This window comes from Apodemus sylvaticus, chromosome 17 (assembly GCF_947179515.1).
Source record: "Apodemus sylvaticus chromosome 17, mApoSyl1.1, whole genome shotgun sequence".
NCBI classification, from domain to species: domain Eukaryota; kingdom Metazoa; phylum Chordata; class Mammalia; order Rodentia; family Muridae; genus Apodemus; species Apodemus sylvaticus.
The window spans coordinates 54,041,031-54,056,783 of NC_067488.1; positions in this window are offsets into that span (position 1 = coordinate 54,041,031).

A 15,753-nucleotide genomic window follows, 5' to 3' on the forward strand; every position below is an offset into this window, starting at 1 on the left:
AGGAAGTTATGACCATGTGGCAGAAATGGAGGTTATACAGGGGCTCAGCAACATGAACTTCCCCTAAAGGTCATCTTGGCTAAAGCCACCACTGAGTACCCAGGCTGCCAGAAATAGAAGCCAACATGGCTCAAATCCCAGGTTGGTACTGCTGAACTATTTCCATCATGAAATACGAACATTCCTTTACTGAAATAGACAATCTGAGTGTAGATTTTCCTTCTCTGCATGCGCAATGTGAAAAAGGTATTTACAGAAGTTGTCTATAACCACAGAACCAATTACTGAATTGAATTACTGTGACTCATGAATGTTTCCTTGAAGACAATGTATATTTTACATATTTATACATATATATTTATATAGTATACATATATATAAAATAGTGAATATCCTTATTTTTTCTCATTCTCACTATGAAGTGAAAGATGTATCTGCTTTATGATAATATATTTAATTAGACAATATAAATTTCATATCCTAGTACTTTGTTAGAAGATATCAAATTGCTAAACATCACTCAAGGACTTTACTTCCAGTGAAGGGTCTGTTTCCAGATGCTTGCAGGACATTGTGTCACACACTAAGCAAAATGATGACCATGTTATTGTCTTGATAGCAGAGTAGTAGAGCTTAGGCAGATATGTATGGGGCCAAGCTGACAAAGAGTGAGCTTGTTGTGGTTAACTTTTTGTGAATTTGACAGGCTGTAGGGTATGCAAATGTGATTAAACATTTCTGTGACTCTCAGATAGGATTGTTATAAACAACCCTGTGTCTATGGATTTGGCATCCCTAGATCTTCCTGTTGGCAGAAGAGAGGTGTCTCCAGCTGAGTATAGTGGTGCATGTCTTTAATCCCAAGCACTCAGAAAGCAGAAGCAGATGGATCTCAATGAGTTCAAGGCCAGCCTGGTCTATATTGCAATTTATAGGCAAGCTGAGGTTACATAGTGAGACCCTGTCTTTAGGGAAAAGAAAAGTATTGAATGTAGCCTGACTTTTTCCTTGCCAAGATTCCCTAAATACCTTTCTTTGCCTTCATGATGTATACTTTATATTAGATAATTTAAGTAATCTAGAGATTATCTAAAGTGATGGGAGGGATTGTGAATATTCTGCACAATACTACTCCGTTTTTAATTGGAGACTTGAGCATCTGGAAGGTTATTAGCGATCTGTGTATACTCCAGTTATGTATTCCGGAGCTAGGGGGAGGGGCAAATGCAGAGACCCACTGGGCCTGAGATAAAACTCCATTGCTTCTCCTTGCCACACCAGCAATATCCAGGCAAGCCAGGGCTCATTTTTCTTGGAACCCAACTTTACCACTCTTTGCTTCTGGACTTGTAAGTATACTCCAGTCCCAGGAGGCTCCTGAAAGTGAGGTAGAGTGTGTGACCCATGTGGAAGTGTACCTCCTGGCTTACAGTTCAGTGGAACATTCCATTGTGGTGAAGAATCAGGGCCACAGGCTCTTGAAACAGCTGGTCACATTGCACCAACAATTAGAAAACAGAGGGATCAATTCACTTTCCCTAATTTATATGCTGGGGCCCCACGGGTCCCACCCACATAAGAAGGGCCTCCCCACATCAATTAACCCCCAATAAGCATGCCTGCTCCATCTTCCAAGTGATTCTAGATCTATCAAGTTGACAACGCTAACCATCACAGAGAGACAAGCTGGTGAGGAGGTAGGAAGAGAGCAGCCTTCTCCAAGTCAAGCAGAGGCCTCCAAGGAAACCAATCGTGCATACACCTTAATCTCAGACTTCAGCCTCCAGAACAGTGGGGGCAGTGTGTGTCATGTAAGCCACCAGCCTGTAGCATTTTGGTACGTCAGCCCAAGCTGACAGGTACACAATGCTTTGTATTTACTGAAGAGTGTATCAGTAAAACACTTGGTCCCTTGCTCTGGGGCTCACTGTGTACTACAAGGAGCATACATGAGGAAAGTAGTTGGTGGGTCCCAGAGTGACCACAGAAATGGGGCCTACTCAGGAAAGGCTTCCTAGAGGAGACTTTGTACCTCATGACAGTATGACAGGAAGGGTATTCCAGGCAGGGAGCCAGGATGCATGGGCTCAGGCCAGGAACCACAGCTGCAGGACCTGCTTAATGGTTGGCTAGTCCCAACACCATCTCTCAGAAAGGGTCCTTGAAGCACTTCCTGCCAACCATGGAGTGCGAGCCACCTGCCGGGGCACAGAAGACGGTTAAGGAAGATCTCTGGCTACAGGGACCCCACAAGAAAGAGATACATGCTGCCAGATATAAGAATTAATGCCAGTGGTCTGCATAAGGTGGACTGCTCTTTAAAAAAAAAAAAAAGATTTGTTTATTTTATTTATGAGTGCATTGTAGCTGTCTTCAGACACACCAGAAGAGGGCATCAGACCCCATTACAGATGGTTGTGGGCCACCATGTGGTTGCTGGGAATTGACCTCAGGACCTCTGGAAGAAGTCAGTGCTCTTAACCTCTGAGCCATCTCTCCAGCCCCCGAGGTGGACTGCTCTTAAGGGTGCCCCCCAAATGACAGTTCTGCTGTGGCTTTTGCTGAATGGGCTGAGGCAGTAGAACCCAGGAAGAAGCTTGGCCTTGGCTGAAGGCACAGCCAGCCCCAGCCCTACTCCTTCCATGGACAGCATCCTTGTAAGTCCTTCATCTCAGTTAGTAATCTGTTGCTTCTCGGGGGCCTGTTTGAGTCTCTGCCTCCTCCACAATGTCATTTTTCAAGAAACCATCAAGGACTTTTGGCCAGCTGATAGGTAGTGCCTTCTGGCTGTCATCGATTGCTTCATGAGGACCATGGGCTCAGAACCAAAGACAGACCTGGCATCTTTGTGAGCTACAGGTCACCTTCCTTCAGAAATGGCCAGCACAATCCAGCATGTCTTCCCCACCACTGTGTGTTGGCATTTCCAGATTCTCCCAGGAATTTTCATGGCTGTTTATCCCTTTTGCAAATACCAGCTGCCAGACCATGGGCCCACTGGAAAATAGTTGCTGAATGGTTCTCCAACAAAGGGTGCCTCTGGACTACAGCAAGTGCCAGGAGAGATGTGGGATTTGGGAGGAGAAAACAGTGGCTTGTCTCCCCAAACCATCCCACCACACTCACTTCTCTCATCTGCTCTAGGGCCTGTGAGCAGCTCTCCAGGTTTTCACTGAACATCCTGGCCTCCTGCACCTTCTCTGTCCTGTGTGATCTTGTGGAAGAACTTGGCTTTTTCCAGGACTGGCACCTCTACATGGCACCTCCACAGTACCTTGTTCAAGGCAGCCCTGCTGCCCTCCTGCTTTCATGCTGACAGGAAAAAGCATCACCCATCTCAAAAAGAAGATATCCTCAGCTACACTGAGTTGAAACTGGCAGCCTGGCCTTTTGTTTGATGTTTTGGTTTCTGCCTGGAATTTGGAGGGTCTTCCTAATCCCAGGTACTGGACTGATCAGCCAGTGTTGAGATGGCTGCTTGTTGTTTCCCTATGTGAGATATGTTTTTGTAATATGCATTTTATTTTGTGTTTTTAGTTATTTATGTTTGAGGGGTTGGGGGTTGGGCTTGGTGTTTTTGTTGTGGGGTTTTTCTCCTTTGGAGCAGTTCTATGCACCATCTTGCCACAGAGTTAGCTTTTTTGTTCATTGGTTATTTTCAGCTTGCTTGTTAGGGACCTGTTGGGTTTTCATTTCTCTCAATGGCCTATTGATAATAGAGTTATCCATAGAAACCTTTTAAAAATCCCAAGCTCCATTATGCAGGTGCTTGATCCCTTATCTGGCTTGTCATCAGACTTCTTGCTCATGTGTCTCCAAAAGAACATTGAAGAAACCTATAAAATTATGTTTAAGTTTCTGCATCTTATGTTTTGCCCTTGCAAGTAAATCAGTTTTCAACGTATCATGAAGATACTTTAAAATGGAACTGTATGACACTCCTTAAGTGATCTCAATAAAATTGGAATAGAGAAAATGTAGTTTCTGCCCAAAGCCATTTTGAAGATAAATATGCATTTGATGTTCAGAAAGAATATCTTTCTCCTATAGTCTATATACTCATTGCAGTTTACTCAGAAATTTATCCTAGCACTTATGCTTAATTAAACAATAAAAATTCACAAGCAATTTAAATCTGTCACTCAAAGATGCCTAAATGTCTGAACATTTAGTAAACATACCTACATATAACTTGTGCAGGTCAAGTGAAATTAAAAGCAAATTTGAAACAGGTTGATGTGAATAAGGAAAACACAACAGAAATAGCACTTGAGGAAATTTGGATCTCCGAAATGCTCCGTGAGAAGAGAGATAGAAAATCAATGGTCTCCACCACAAGAAACTAGACTAATGTGGGCAAATGAAACAGAAAGAAGAAAGTACTACCAACAAAAGCAGAAACCCATGAAATAAACTGCCAATCGTCAAGAAAATTAAATGCTGAGTCTTTGAAAAGATTGAGGTTGATAAATCTCTTGCTGGAGTGCTCAAGAAAAACCTCAAACACATGACAGCAGGGAAAGATGGGGCATCACTACACATCCTACAAGCACAGAAAACTAAAATGAGGCAATAATCTTAGTAACTATATGCCCCTCCAGAAATGACGGTGTCAGTGGAATGAATGATTTCTGTGAAATACCTAATTATTAAAATGGACAAGTGAACAGAAGGCCCAAAGTACACTACGCATGAAAGAAATTGAATTTGAGATTAATCTTGCCACAAAGAAAATTCCAGTTCTCTACCTTCCATCTTCTCTCCCTTGAGTGCAGATCTGACATGGTCATCCCCTTACACAATCTGATGACTTACTCCATGGTAGAGTATTAAGGCCATTTATGATCCAGCTGGTGGTACAACCTGCCTACCACCACCTTCTCCAGTCCACACTAATTATCTAGTTTCCAGGTGACAATACTCTGCACCCCCACCAGGGGACACATGGCGAGTATGAGTTGTCACTTGAACTCAAGGAATGTCACTGTCATTTAATAGTCAGTGTCTAGGTGTCAAGCATTCAGCAATGTCTGGGACAGGGGGTGGGGATGTTGTGGGGTGTGTGTGTGTGTGTGTGTGAAGATTTTGCCCAATTGAACTCTTCTTGCAGGTTCAACTCTAGAAATTAGACATGCCATTAGCTTTTCTTAGCACCACCTTTCACCTGGCTGATTCTAACTCCACTTTGGGACTTCATTTGGAAACCTTCCAGAACAAGTGTCCAATGAATTTATTACACTGAATTTGTTTCCCCTTCCCCATTTCTTAAGAAGAAGGAAGAAAGAAAGATCAAGTTCAGTTGTAGAAGCAGAGCCTTTAATTTGAATGTATTAGACAGCAGAGGGGAAGGAACACTAATATTTACTCAGTCACCATGGCAAACTCCTCCTAGCCACCCCCCCCACCTGCATCTTGTCTTCCTGGCTGTTGTAACTGGTGTCTCCTGAGGTGCAGTGCATACCTGAACCCATGGATGCTGCAATTTCTAAGTGACCCCTCCCCTTCCCACTCACCTCTGCCCTGAGTTTCAGTGTCTTTAAGTCTCTGTCACCCTGCCCCCTCCAAGTGCAGACCCTCAATAGAGAAAGAACCTTCCATCTGTCCTCCTGCCAGGAGTCAGGACAAGGGTGAGTCTCACTCCGGTCTTGGGATCACTTTAAATGTTTCACATTGGTAATTATGGGTTGCGGTGTTATTGCAATCTGAAAAACTCAAGGAAGAAGTCTCCCTGGGCTGTCGTCCTTGATTCCACACTGCCTTAAGTGTATGGCTGAGTCTACAGACTTGTCAGTCAAGAGGGAGGATTAGCCTCGCCCATCTGAAGGGAAAAGTAGGAAGGGGGAAAAATAAAACCTTGTCTGAACTTGAAAATGAAAATGCTGATGTGGTTTTTATTCCAGAAACATATCTTACTGATTAAGAGCAAGGAGTGCTACCGGCTCGTGGGTGGGCCAGCTGGAGCTGGCTCCCTGCTCCACCGGGCCAGGCTCACTGCCACAGAATGTCAGAGGGAGGCAGGAGGCCCATGTGGTCTGTGCAGGTGGGCATGGTTGTGTGCCCACAAGGAGCATGATGGCAGACAAGTTCCCAAAGTCCACTTGTTCATCTTTAGTCATGGACACAGAGGCAGCCATCATTGAGGGAAACAACAGACCCTGATCGCATAGGGCTGGTCTTACGCACCTACCAACTCTATGACCATGGCCAGTAGTGGATTCTTTTCGTCTTGTCATCTACGAAGCAGAGGACATTGTACCTATTAACGAAGTATTGCCTGCACAGCTCATGGCATGCGCTAACACAAGCTAGATGTTCCCTGGGTGGCCATCCCAAGATGGCAGCCCCCAGTGATTCTCTCCCCTCCACAGTACCAGTGCTCACAGCCACCACTCCAAACGACCTTTCTCCCTTAAGGCCCTCCTCTATGGTTAGAGCTATAGGAGTGGACTGAGCTCTGGTGAGCCTTAGTTTCCATGACTGCAAAATGGGCCTGACACCTCGGCCTGGCGACCACACAAGGCTTGTGGCTTGGCATGCCTGCAGAGGCCGCTGCCAGGCAGGCAATCTTCGCCAAGAGCCGGATTCCTCCAGGCCCAGCCCAGCTGGCATTCTCTCCAGTTTCATTGCGTTGGGTTGCAGGGCGATGCAGCCATTGATAATGGTGTAATTGGGGTGACTTGGGTATTTTCCTGCTGATGACTCACGCTCGGTAAGCCCACATTCCACTACCATCAAGCGCACAAGACGGTTAAATAACCTCGTCAGGTATTCCGGTTTCACAACTGCAGTGTCTGAATGTGAGGTCCTTGAGTTACCCGGAGACTCCACACCTCAGTTGTTTACGTGGGGCTTTTGTTCCCAGAGTCCTACACAGATGGGGTTTTCTGCGAGGCATTTAGCTGGCACTGGGAGGGTTTCCAGCTAGTCTCTTCCCAGCCGTTAATAACCTGCAAATGATAAGCCTATTGAGAGGCCAGGCTGGACCTCCAGCTCCTTACCTTTCTCGGCTTCCCCTCTCAGTCCTTCCAATTGCTTCCCCTGCTCTGCATTTCTGAACTTCCTGTTCAGAAATCTTCCCCTCCCCTCGCCAGCTCCCACCCACTGGCACCTATCCCTCCCCTTGTTCCTCTGTGCCCACCCCTCCCCCATCCTTCTACACCCCTCTCCCCTGAGGCCTCTACCTTCCCGTCTTCTTTCTCCCTGGCTTGTGCTCCAGGCACACCCACCTCCTGTTCTCCACAGACCAGACCAGCTCTCAGCATTGGAATGGGGTAGGGACATGGGTGGGTCCTAGAGGAGCCTGTCCCAACCCACTGCCTAAGACAGGGTGCACTGAGCAGTGATGAATTTTCCATTTGTCTCCCAAGGTCTGAACTCTAGGAAGCTCGCATGGGTCAGAAACTGCACTTTCCTCTGACTGAGGTAGACAGGCTTACAGTATAACTAAGGCAAGACAGAAAGCAGTAAGGGACAGGAATAGCTTGCCCACAGGAGGGCCCCTTACACCAGATCTCTGCCTTCTTTTCATGTGCAAGGTAGTCCTGGGCCTGACTCCCAGGGCCAGGGGTGGTCACTGCTGGTCCAGTGTAAGCCAGGCCTGACTTGACAAGCAAGGCCCCGGCTTTCCAGGAGGGACAAACATTAAGAACATCAGCTGCGGTAGAATATAGAGGAGGGGGGTGCTAGCGAGGAGGGGGTGCTAGCGGAGTGGAGGAGACAGGCCCTGTTCTGTGCCCTGCCGTGGAGGAAGGAACGGACCCGGTCCTAGCTGTGTGGCCTGGGCGAGTTCTTCCTCTCCAGTGGCAACGCTACGGTGCTGTGAAGGGTCCCTCGAGCAGCAAGCACAGAGCTGTCTGGCCTGCACCTACTCTGAAGTAAAAAGACAGAAAACAGAGGATGTAGAAGCAAGCCCCAGATCAGGCAGCTAAGGGAGCAGTCCGGCCAGAGGTGATGCTGCACTGCCCTCTGGGGGATGGCCTGGAGGGAGGAGGAGGCAGCGGCCACCTGCTTCCCACACAGCCTGCCTGCTTTCTGGCTGCTGCCGCCTTGGAGCTTTCTCACCCTAGAGGAGGTGTGCGCACAGCCACCCCAGCCCCTGGCTCAACCACCACCCCAGCTGAGGGCAGGCAGGCGGGCGGGCGGGCGGGAGACAAGCTTCCCGGCTTGTCCCAGGGCTTTGCCTGCTTGCACTTTTAACCTCAGCAACCTAGGGCTGAGAGGCGGAGCTGCTATTGTCATAACAATGGAGACAGCTAAGGCAGAGACCCTTGCTATGCCACCCCGTGCCAGAGATGCAGTGTGAACATGCCATTACAGGTAACCCCCTGCCTCCTGCACCTTTCCCTCAGGCCAGGTGTCATTTCCATCACACTTAACTTTCCAAAGCCCCTGAGCTCATAGCACCCACACCCGATCTCCGTGTGGAGATCTCATCTGGCACAGTCCCAACCCTAGTTTAATGCAAACCCCTGGTCTAGTCCATGGTACAGTGTAGTGATGCAGGTGTGACTGTGGCCTCACACACCCTAGTGCCTCTTCTTTACCTGCAGCCTTTTAACCCATTCCCATTGACAGCTAGCTATCTGCCAGCTCAGGGCCTTCCTGATCCCACAAACACCAACCCCCAGAAGCTATTTCCCCACCCCCAGCCCCCAGGATTCCTCTCAGGTCATCTCAATTTATGATGTAATGGAGATCCCTGGCCCATACCTGTCACCCAGTCCCTGGGATCACTTTGTAAAAGCTCCTTTGTAGAGCACACCTCTCCTGAAGCCACCAAGTCTTGGTCCTTTGCTCCCTAGAAAGATGGCCCCTCACGTAGTATCTATGTGCATCTCCATCCCTTCCCCCACCTTAAGCCTTTGACTACTCCAAAGGTCTGCCTGGTTGCTCCAGCTCTGGAGTCTTTTAGCCTACTCCCACCTCACCTGCTACTGGCCCCAGTGGCTGCTCCTGCGGGGTTCCTCCACCTGGCCTTCCCCACTCTTAATAGATCTAGTGTTCTCCATGGCTGGCTGGCTTGGGTTTTTCTTGTCTCCATGGGCTCTTCAGCTCTAAGCACTGATGTTGCTAGCTGAAAACCCACACTGGGCTCAAATTCCCACACCTAGCTCCCTCCTGTTGTGTTTCCCACATAAAGGTGCCACACAGTTCCAGGCCCAGATTCATCCCTGCCCAGCCTTCCCAATTCAGAGAGTAACCGGCCACCATTCTGCCGGATGTTGGCCCAGAATCTCCACAGCTGTTCCTACCTCTCCTCTCCTCTCCTCCACTCCTCTTCCTCCTTCCTCCCCTCCCTCCCACCTTCTCCACATTGATTTTGTCAGCAAGTCCTGGGGCTCCACCTTCTAGATCTGTTGCTGTTTCTCCTTACCTCCCTGACTGGCTAGGTTACCTGACTGCCTTTGCTCTTGGAGACTGTGCCAGATATGGACCTCTCCTGGCTCCCTACCTCCAGTGTAGTCACTACATCTTTACCCGTTTAAGCCTAAGTCACCCGCAAGTGCCTCATATTCTTATCTTGCTTAGAGCAGGCAGGGTTGCTGAAGGCCCTGGTGGCTCTGGCTTACTCATGATAGCAATCCAGTCACAGCCGCCAGGATACTCCCCACAAGTCCAGGTTCTCCTGGGCCTCAAGACCTCTGTGTGTCTCCCTTCCCTGAACGCTTGTCTCCTGTACACTCTGGATCACTCCCTCGACAGCTTCCTGATTTCACCCAAATGTCATCTCAGGGAAACCGCAACTGCAACTCCCTCCCTGTAGTGGCCCCTTCCTGTTCCCCTTGTGGTCTGTACTGTCACTAACCTTGCAGCATCTAGGTCATGCACGATCTGGCTCACGAGGGCAAACACTGCTGCATTAGACCTCTACTATGGCGATGGCATACCACTGGCCCTTTATCCCTTCCAGAAGCCCTACCAGGGAGGTCCGAAGGCAGGCTCTCTTAGTCCCAGTGCATCTTTAGCCATCGAAGAGTTTTAACTCACTGTTTAATGCAGGGTGAGCGGGTGGTCCTGACCCCACGCCCTGGCCTGTCAGAGGGTCAGCATCAAAGCTGGATTAGTACTCCTGCTTAACCCCAGCTGCCACATTCTTGTGACAGTTGTAAAACTGGAAAGATTGGCAGTCCCAGCCTTGGCGTCAGATACACTTGTGGCTGCTTCTCGTATCGTGCACACCTCGTGCTCACGTGTTTTCACACACATTGATTCTGCACCAGTCGGGGAGCAAGCTTCCTCCACATTTCCAAGGACTGACTGACCACAGGCAACACCAGTCTGAAGCCCTGCAGGCCCTTCCCGATGACATCACTGTCTTGAGTCTATTCATATACAGGTGGACTCTACCCAGAGAGGCAGCTGAGTTTGCAGCACCTAATTTCTTGGGCGACATGATTTCAATATAGAACGTGTGATGGTGGTGAGGGAGGAGTCCACATAGCTGAATATTCCCCAGCCTCCACAACTGCATCTCCTAGGTAGGAAGGGCAAATGTGCCCCTACTGATTTACTGTGTAGCCAAGACAAGGTAACAGCTAGGAAATGCCAAAGGAAAAGTGGCTCTGGGACCAGGGTGGGTGTGAGGTGGTGTGGCTATTGTAACAGTCATCCCGGGTCCAACTTGACAAAACTCACACGACAGTCATGCCCTGCACCCACTCACTGCTACAGCCCCCTCACCTGGTGCCCATCCCCAGCTCTCCCCCTGACCTGCCATGCTATTGCGTTTGTAGTTCCTCTGACTTTTTCTCCAGTGTAGGAGCAGTTCTCTGTGCAGAGGTGTCAGAAATCACCAGGGGTCCTGGGCTCTTGTTCTTGCCGCCACTAAGCTGTGAGAACCAGGTGTCTTTTCTCAATCTTCATACTGGAGCCGATGTATAGCTGGTCAGCTAGACTCTGTTCAGAGAATGGTCCCATCTAACTCAGACACTCAATAACCTGTGTCACATCACACCTCTCTACGGAGACTGCTGACTAGTTGTCCCCCATCACTACAAACAGCTTATTAGCCATCATAAGCTTGGTTGGAGAGATGCAGTCAGGAGAGGGCTCTGCATGGGTCCGTATCCTGAAAGCAGAAGGTAGATAACCCTTGACTTAAGGAAAGGGGGAGCTTCTACTTCTGGGAAAGATGGAATCAGGCTGTTGATTTCTCTGCCAGACACAAGCCCCAAGAACCAGACAATAGATGCAGATTGGTAGTTTTCAAGACCTTGAACATCAGACAGGTGCACTGATCTCCGAGAGCTAACAAAGAGCAGCATCTTCCTTCTGCCTTAGGAGATCCCAGGCTATTGTAGGGGATGAGACTAGAAACCTTACCAGTCCCAGACTGGGCACCTAGAGCCACAAACCTAGGAAAAGAAGACAGTATGGGGTGGGGGTGGGGCTAGGACTTGGAGATGTATAGAGGGTGCCACCCAGGAATAATGGCTGCCCCTCACTAGGCAGACTGAAAAGCTTCATAATCCTGGTGGGACATTTGATGGCCTTGAGAGGTGGGGGCTGTCAGAAAAATATTGCCTCAGTTGTGCAAACACTTAGCCCTAGATTGGACCTTTATGCAGATCTACCTAATAGATCATGACAGCAAGACCCACAAGGATTAAACCACTTCCAAGTAACTTAGCAGTATCACAGAGCAAAGCTCAGGGTCCACTGGAATACAGAGATGCCCCGTGTGCAATGCGGGAAAAGTATCATGAAGGTCAACTAGGCAAACAAAGATGGTGGAAACATGCAGAGAAAAAGGGTTGTCCCCCATGAGAATGTGATCTTCAAAACCAAATGGGCACAGATGTCTGACTTAGCCAACAGCTACATTGAAAGTGTCACAACTGTATTCCACTAGTTCTGAAAACAGAGATGCAGAGGACTAAAGATTATCAAACTCTGTGACACATGAGCCTTTATGTACACTATGTGGGATCAGCAGAAAACTAGTCTTACAGAGAAAAGACACAATGGTAGAGAACCAGGCGCCTGCAAGGGGCTGGGGAGACAGCTTGGCTACAAACTGCTTGCCGTACAAGTGTAAGGACCCAACCAGGAACCCCAGAACACACATAAAAAAGCTGGACTTGACCTGTACAGTTGCAACCCAAGCTTTGGGAAGCAGAGACAGGAGGATGCCTGAGGCTCCATGACCAACAATCTAGATTATTTGATGAGTCTTAAGCCAATGAGAGATGCTATCTCAAAAAAAAGAAAGAAAGAAAGAAAGAAAGAAAGAAAGAAAGAAAGAAAGAAAAGAAAAAGACAGACAGATGGAAGTAGGAAGGAAGGATAGATAGAAGGAAGAGGAAGAGAAAGAAAACTGAAGAAAGAAAAGAAAACAGTGCCAGGCATGCTACCTACACCTTTAATCCCAGCATTCAGAGGCAATGGGATTTCTGTGGATTCAAGGTCAGCCTGGTTGATATAGTGAGTTCCAAGCCAGCCAGGCTACATAATGAGACCCTGTTTCACAAACAAGACAAAGTAGATAGTGCCTGAGGAGAAACACTTCTGGCCCCCACATATATACAAACACACAGAAAAAAATGTTTGAAAAAAATAATGATCAAAAGTTTTTAAAAGCAAAGTCCACAGATCCAAGAACTGGGAAAACTCTAAACACAACAGGCATGAAGAATACCATACAACATCTCAGAGGAACCACATTTCTATAATGATAAAGAGAAACCCTTCCAAATAAACTGCTTAAAAACTATAAAATACATGTCACATACAGCAGAAGAGACCATGCTAGCAGATTTCTTATTGGAAATAATAAGATATAATCTAATAATCTAATCCCAGCACTCTGGAGTCAGAAGCAGGTAGATCTCTGTGATTTCAAGGCCAGCCTTATCTACATATCAAGTTCCACGCCTGCTGAGGCTACACAGAGACCCTGTCTAGAAAAGAAATAGGAGGAGGAGGAGGAAGAGGAGGAGGAGGAAGAGGAGGAGGAGGAAGAGGACGTAAAAGGGGGGAGGAGGAAGAGGAGGAGGAGGTACAGAAGGAATTGTCAGTCTGGACATATAATCTTAAATATCTTCAAATTTCACAAAGTAAAAACTCAGAACTGAAGGAAGAAATGTGTCACACCCATGACAGAAACATCAGTGTCCTTTCTCAACAACCAACAGAACAGAGAATCAACGAGGATATAGACGATTTGAAGAACATTCACAAACAAATTGACTTAGCTGTAATTTATTTAATACCCTACTCAAAAACAGTAGAATAAGCATTTTTGAGTCAACACTGAATATTTACCAAGATAAGCCGAGTTGTTTAAAATGTGTTCTCCAACCATAGGGAAACCCTCAGGTTCCCTGGGGATAGTCCTCAAATGTTTGAAAACTATACATAGTTTTCATGAGTCAAACAAGAAACCAAAAAAGAAAGCCAGAATTTTAAACTTATTGAGAGAAAATACAGCATGGCAGAACTGGTGAGGTAGTGAGGTAGTGTGAGGCAGGGCAGAACTGGTGAGGTAGTGAGGTAGTGAGGTGGTGAGGTGGTGAGGTGGTGAGGTGGTGAGGTAGTGAGGTAGTGAGGTGGTGAAGTGGTGAGGTAGTGAGGTAGTGAGGTGGTGAGGTGGTGAGGTAGTGAAGTAGTGAGGTAGTGAGGTAGTGAGGTAGTGAGGTGGTGAGGTGGTGAGGTAGTGAGGTAGTGAGGTGGTGAGGTGGTGAGGTAGTGAGGTAGTGAGGTGGTGAGGTAGTGAGGTAGTGAGGTAGTGAGGTGGTGAGGTGGTGAGGTAGTGAGGTAGTGAGGTGGTGAGGTGGTGAAGTGGTGAGGTAGTGAGGTAGTGAAGTGGTGAGGTAGTGAGGTGATGAGGTGGTGAGGTGGTGAGGTGGTGAGGTGGTGAGGTAGTGAGATGGTGAGGTGGTGAGGTAGTGAGGTAGTGAGGTGGTGAGGTGGTGAGGTAGTGAGGTAGTGAAGTGGTGAGGTAGTGAGGTAGTGAAGTGGTGAGGTAGTGAGGTGATGAGGTGGTGAGGTGGTGAGGTGGTGAGGTGGTGAGGTGGTAAGGTGGTGAGGTAGTGAGATGGTGAGGTGGTGAGATGGTGAGGTGGTGAGGTAGTGAGGTGGTGAGGTGGTGAGGTGGTGAGGTAGTGAGGTGGTGAGGTGGTGAGGTAGTGAAGTAGTGAAGTGGTGAGGTGGTGAGGTAGTGAGGTGGTGAGGTGGTGAGGTAGTGAAGTAGTGAAGTGGTGAGGTAGTGAGGTGATGAGGTGGTGAGGTGGTGAGGTAGTGAGATGGTGAGGTGGTGAGGTGGTGAGGTAGTGAGGTGGTGAGGTGGTGAGGTAGTGAGGTGGTGAGGTGGTGAGGTAGTGAGGTAGTGAAGTAGTGAAGTGGTGAGGTGGTGAGGTAGTGAGGTAGTGAAGTGGTGAGGTAGTGAGGTAGTGAAGTGGTGAGGTAGTGAGGTGATGAGGTGGTGAGGTGGTGAGGTGGTGAGGTAGTGAGGTGGTGAGGTGGTGAGGTGGTGAGGTGGTGAGGTGGTGAGGTGGTGAGGTAGTGAGTTGGTGAGGTGGTGAGGTGGTGAGGTGGTGAGGTGGTGAGGTGGTGAGGTGGTGAGGTGGTGAGGTGGTGAGGTGGTGAGGTGGTGAGGTGGTGAGGTGGTGAGGTGGTGAGGTAGTGTGAGGCAGGGCTCAGCCCAGCTTCACACTCAGGCAGGGCTGACACTGGAAAAGAAAGAATCTGCTGTGGTGGCTTATAACTGTATTCCAGAGCCTGGGGCAGTAGGATTGTTCTTGGTTAAAGGGGGCCAGCCTGGGATAAATAGTGAGTTCTAGGCCAGCCTGGGTTATAGTGAGACAGACCCTGTCTCAAGTAATCAAGAGAAAAGAAGAGAAAAAAGAATAGCAAATCTTTGTCCTCAGTTTCAGCTTTAGAAACTAAAACTTTGAAAATCAGTGTGAGCTGTGAGCTCACAGATCTGAGACCTGAAATCCAAAGTCATCAGAGACAGATGAAAGGATAAAGATGAAAGTGAAAAGTTAGAGAAAAAATAAAGGGAAAAATGCCAGAGGGAGAGAATGAAAGACATGCTGGCTCCTTAGGAAAATCAGTAAAACAACTCTAGCTGGACTGGTCTATCAGAAAAGAAAGAGAACATGCTAATTCTAATGCCAGAGACAAGAAAGGGGACACCAGTACAGGTTATACAGAACCAAAAAGACAAGGGAGTCATATGCCTATAAGGTTGACAACTTTTATGAAATGAACCTCCAAACTCACTTGAGAAGAAATAAAGTAAACTGACTATCTCTATATCTATGATTTGAAAAATAATAATTACATAAAACTTCATTATGGCCTTTCATTAGTAAATTCTATGGCACACTTAAAAGAATTCTACATAAGCCCTTAAAACATGAAAGGGGGAAAATATTTCTTATCTTATTCCATGACAAAACCTCTTAGCTTATTCCATGACAAAACCATGGCAAGAAAAGTAAAGAACAACTTCTCAAGAACATAAATAAAAAAGTTCTGAAGGAACTTAAATTGAATTAAACACTGTGTAAAATATATAATCTTATCATGATCACATGGATTTATCCCCATAATGCAAGGTTAGTTTTTCATTAGAAAATTAATCATGTAATTTTCCTATGTATGAGCCTAAAATGTACAATCATCTCAAGAGTCACAAAAAGTCATTTGACAAAATCACACATCCATTTCTTACAGTCATGAAAGTAGAGCTATAAAGGGGACTTCCTCAACCCAAGAAGGAGCCCATACCCTATGGCTAACATCAAG